Below are 6039 nucleotides of genomic sequence, written 5' to 3'. Positions count from 1 at the left end.
GACATAAATACATTTCTAAATTCCAGTAATTTCAGACAGACGACAGTGATAATTTGTAGGTCTTCTCTGTAGAAAAATCTTGATAAAGTAACTGTCATTTTCCCCGAATAGTTACAGCAAATTCTTCCATATTTATTTTTTTGATAGTCATTTATGATCCCACAGTTCTGGCAACCTATTGTGTACTCTATACCAAGGAAACTAGAGATTTCCTAAAATGATTTATGCAACTACTGTTTTCAATTTAATAATAATAATAATGATGATAATAATAATAATAATAATAATAATAATAATAATAATAATGGTGATGATGATGATGATGATAATAATATAATAATAATAATAATAATAATAATAATAATGATAATAATAAAAATAATAATAATAATAATGATAAAAGTTATAATAATAATAATAATAATGATATATAATAATAATAATAATAATAATATAATATAATAATAATAATAATAATAATAGTAATAATAATAATATAATAATAATAATAATAATAATAATAATAATAATAATAATAATAATAATAATAATAATAATAATAATAATAAAAGAGTAATAATAATAATAATAATAATAATAATAATGAGTCATCGTGCTCTGTGGCACTGTACATAATAGAAACTAACCATACGATTTATTGGTTTGAATGTTGTTCTTTTTATTTTTGTTTTGTTACTCGTTTCTTTTTTTTCGGTGATGATTTGTTGGGTTGTTTTAAAAAAAATATATATTTTGTTTTAATTTAGTTTCTCCTGAGTTTTGCCCAGTCATCTGATGATGGGAAAATAGTCAGATGATTTGATTTTATCTAAGATATGATTTTTTTTCTCCTTGTAAACCATCTCTCCATTATATTTTGTAATATTTTCAGGGTTTAAAGTATGTATTTTGTTGACATTTGAGTTAACCTCTTTTACAAAGGTTGTTTGGCTGTGCCAGTATTGGACAAATAGATAATTTTAGACTCGATACATAGATTATCTTTTGTCTACTTCTGATCTCTTGTTCTATCTTGTCTTAAGTTTTTTTTGCTATTTTTTAGCTTTTGACCATCTTATCATCTTCATATTTACGGGCGCTGAAAAAAAAAGAAAAAAGATTAACCTCAATACAGGCACCTGACCTTGGGAAAGACATTTTACACATTATATTGTTCTCTGACGTAAGAGAGACAGATACCAAGTTTAGAGATCCCATGCTTATTTCCCCTGCTACAAAATATACTACAAGCTGCTTAAAAATGTTGTTTATGTTATCATTATTAAAATATTATCTAGTGCTTAGATCGTGGTAGCTGGGTGGGGTTCCTGACCTCCCATAGTGGGCAGGAAGGTACATACTATGTCTTCTATCCCCCCATGTCTGTTTTCCCACTTGCTTTCTGTCTTTGTCTTGGAATGGGATAACTCGGTTTTGTCCTGGCCTTGGCCGGATACCCTGGCTGGGAGGGAAACAGTCAAATATATAGTTAGTTTTGAGAGATGATATTTTTTTTCCTTGTAAATCATCTCTCTGTTATGCACTGTATTATGTTTTGTTTATATATTATATATGATTTATAAACATTTGAGTGTATTCCTCTTAGTAGGGACATGTGCTTGTGTCTGGATGAGACTTTTAGGTGATCTCAAACTAAGTGCACTGATAGTGTGCTCTTGGAATCTACATCTGTTCCCTATTTGAACCAATTCCCCTTTGTCTGCCTTATTCTTACTATCCCATTTTCTTCCTTTTTACTGGCGCTGATATGACCTTAATGTGTTGCAAGCGCCGTAAAACCTTTGATAAAAAAAACAAAACAAAACAAGGATCGTGTTAGAAATTGCTGTGGAATAAGTGCTGTGTAAATGTGATATTTATTTCTGTGTTTACTAGCAATAGTAGAGTAGGTACTTACCTTATTCTTAACTAATACTTCATACTATTACAATATATATGATTGCTAATTTGATGTTGCATTACTTTCTACCAAAACAATGTAAAAGAATAGTAATTTTGTAGACGGCTGAAGTGGCGGAAAGGTAATCCAAAAATTGTAAAGATTCAGCCAAAAGCAGAAAGGTTAGCAAAATATGATATTATGTTATATCATATTATAATTTATCTTGTTACTAAGTTTGTTAAGAACTGACTCTCTTGCGTTTCATTAAAAAAAAAAAAATAAACCCAAGTTTCACAAATGCTGTTAAAGTGTACATCAACAGATGTATTGATTTTATTGGAACTATTTAATTTTACTTTTAATTCTTTATCTATAATGATAAAAATATATCACTCCAGTCAATGTTTCCAGAAGTAGCTTACTTTTGAGTTCTAATTTTTTTGCATCAAACAAGAAAAAGTTTTTATACTTTCTGAAAAGTGAGTGTACAATGGTCTCCGCTTATGAGCACTAACCTTTGGAATCAGCCACAGTGTGCTTATAACTGGACCATGCTTATAAGCAGATTCTCATTTTTTTAGTGCTGTGTTAAAATCCCTAAGATCATGTTAGACAAAATATCTCCCCTTTGAGTTTCTATATTGGTTTGCATGTTTGAAACTGCCATCTACTCAGTTTCTTCTTTAAAGTTGGGAGTTCGACATTATCTGCCATCATACCATAGGTTTGCCATATAGACTTATAATTTATGAGACATTCTATTTCTCTGCACTGGTCCTAACTTCGTTCGCACAAATTGAGTTAAAACTAAATTCTGATGGTTTGATGACTTCTCTATCTTTGTAGTGTTGGTTCGCTCTCATTATCTCACTCCCTCAACTTTTCTTCTTCTCTACTGCCTCCTCCTTTCCTTCCCACCTCCTCTCTTTCTCCTTCTACTCCTCCTCCTTTTTCTCATCGTCATTGTCCTCCTTCCTCTTCTTGAAGGCTACCTTTATGATATGCAACATTAGAGCGACCACAAAAAGAAAACTTCCTCCCATAGTGGGCAGGGAGGCACTTACTGTGTCTTCTATCCCCCTATATCAGTTTTTCAACATGCTTTCTGTCTTTGTCTTGGAATGAAATTACTTGGTTTTGTCCTGACCCTGGCCAGATACCTAGCTGGGAGGGAAACAGTCAAATGTATAGCTTTGGGAGATTATATTTTTTTGGGTTGTTTTATGCACTGTATTGTTTTATTTACATATTATGATTTGTAAACATTTTAATGTATCCCTCTTAGTTGGACCTGTGCCTGGATGAGACTTTTAGGTGATCTCAAACTAAGTACTTTGATAGTGTGCTCTTGGAATCTACATCTGTTTCCTTTTTGAACAAATTCCACGTTGTCTTACTTTTTCTTGTGTGCTTTAATTGTACGTAATTCTAGAACTTTTTACTACGGTATCCCATTTCTTCCTTTTTACTGGCGCTGATATCATCTTAATGTGTTGCAAGCGCCGTAAAACCCTTAAAAACAAACAAAAACAAAGAAAACTGAGCAAGGCTGTACTCATAATTTATAAAAGCTGCGCTGTCAGCTGCTTGACCCGACATTGAGAACAGAGTTGGACACCACGCTCCACCCGTGTATCATTAGTATCAGGTGCTCTTTGTCAGCCATCTTGTTGATCTTACAATTGGCTCTTAAAGCTACAAGAGGTTAGGGCTTGAAATGGAATCATCATCTGACAATTTTTTGTAATGGACAATCTTTTACCTAAATTAAATAGGCTAAGAGTATGGGTTCAGTAATTCAAAGAGTGGGCATCAGTGAATATTGTCATTTTTTTCAGACAACCCAAGTCCTACCCTGATAGGTTTTATGAGTAAATGAGTAATATGTTTGTGAAATTATTTGAATACTTCCTTAACAAGACTGAGCACAGCTTGGCGATGACTTGGTGCATTTGGCACGCCCTTCGTCTTACAAAGGAGCGATATTTGATAATATTAAAAGTAAGACAGCTTTGTACTTGTATGGCCTTGGACAGAATGTTGTATTGATTGCAAAATGCATGTAAAATGTCAATGCTCGATAACAGCTTTGTCTATGTGTGGCTTAACTGTTTTCATTAGGTAATACTTAACTTTTCTTTGCCCCGGGCAATTAATGAATTAATTAATATTATATTAATATCCCCATACCCCCACCTCTTGGCCATTTTAAAGAATCTGCCAAAACCTGCTTATTGATATTGTTATTGGTGTAGATTTTCAAAAATGATCTGCTTTGTTCTTTTCATCACAAAGATGACCAGTTGAATAGTTATCTTCTCCCATGGTGGGCAGGAGGTAACGCTGTGTCTTCTATCCCCTGTATCTATTTTCTGAGTTGCTTTCTGTCTTAGAATGGGATTACTTGGTTTTGTCCTAGCCCTGGCAGGAGTCCCTGACTGGAAGGGAAACAGTCAAATGTATGGTTATAGTTTTGCGAGATGATATTTTTCTCCTTGTAAATCATCTCTCTGTTATGTATTGTTAGTTTGTATCTGTAAACATTTGAGTGTGTTCCTCTAAGTGGGATCCTGTACTGGTGTCTGGATGAGACTTTTAGGTGATCTCAAACTAAGTGCATAGATGGTATGCTCTTGGAATCTACATCTATTCCCTATTTGAACCAATTCCCCTTTGTCTTACTTTTTCTTGGGTGCTTTGACTGTAAATCTAGAATGTTTTGACTTTTCCATTTTTTCTTCTTTTTACTGGCGCTGATATGACCTAAATTGTTGCAAGCGTCGTAAAACCTTTAAAAACAACCAAAAAAAAACAAAAAAAACAATAGCTATCTTTCCTGCAAGAGAATTGATAGAATACTATGATGTGCTTTACATTCAAATAGCATTTCAATTGTTTCAGTAGACCATATTTACTGATTATTTTATTCTCTCATTACTTAAACATAAAAAAAAAAAGAAACAGGTTAGAAAAGTGAGCGTATTACGAAGGGATAAATTTATGCAAAAAAAATTGTTTCGCGATCAGTGTGCCTATTGCTTAAAAATGGAGTGCTCATAAACAGAGACCTCTGTAACTGTAATATGATTGTATTTTTTCGTATCTTGATGCTTGGTTTAACATACGCTGTTTCACTTTGATTTCTTTAAAATTTGGTTCATTTGAATTTGCAAAACATAATGGAGAAAATAGAAAGCTTATCTTCGATTAAAATCGAACCATGTAATTTTATGGATAGATGACAGCAAACAATTCGTTTCTTGCTCTATCGTTGACTCATCTTCTGGGGTATTCATTTTGGCACCTCCCACCCCCTCTTCCCAACTTGGCAATGGATGGTGGTGGACACTAAAAGCTAAGACTCTGCTCCTCCTCTTCATCTTTGTACTGATCTATAAGGCTCGGGTCTGTTCCAATGAAAAATGATGGGACAGTTGGATGGAGATTCGGCGAGTGCTAATCTGTGTGAGAATTTAGTTTGCTCAGGCTGGGCACAGCAGAACATTGCTGCAGAGATATTCTTTAGTCAACTTTTCTCCTTTATTCTTCTTACTGTTACAGGTGTATTATATGACAGTTGGAACCTGAACAATAATATAATTCAATTGACTAGATTGATCATGAAGTTCAAAAATAGTTCTATCACTTCATTAACTTCACTTCATTAACTTCCACAGCAGACAATATGGAGCCAAATTTACCATTTACAAACCATTCTTTTGTACAGTCACTCTTACAAGATGCATTACTACCAATAGCCTTGCATCTGAGTTGAGTTTGGTAATATGTTTACAATCTTACCCAAGGATACACCCAACATCATTATCCATCAGGTCATTGACCACGCTTAACATCACATGATACAAAGACACCGTACACCCCGGAGTCACCAACTTGGGTAAATTTCATCATAATCCGTTTTTTTAAAAAAAGAAGCAAAAGGGAAAATTAAACTTAACCCATAGAGGCCCGCTTCCCCTGGAGTCGCCCGCGACTGTTGAGGCCCGCATCGCCCGTCATCGCCCGCGGCCCCCGAGAAAAAACGGATCATGTTTACTTTGTTATTGCAACGAATCACTTCGTTTTATTCTAAACCGGAAACATCGTAAACGAAATGCGATCGTTCTATTTCCGTT

The sequence above is a fragment of the Berghia stephanieae genome, chromosome 8 (assembly GCF_034508935.2).
Source record: "Berghia stephanieae isolate SIO BIC M18660-M18661 chromosome 8, UCSD_Bste_1.3, whole genome shotgun sequence".
NCBI classification, from domain to species: domain Eukaryota; kingdom Metazoa; phylum Mollusca; class Gastropoda; order Nudibranchia; family Aeolidiidae; genus Berghia; species Berghia stephanieae.
Note: the sequence above shows the minus strand (reverse complement) of the source record.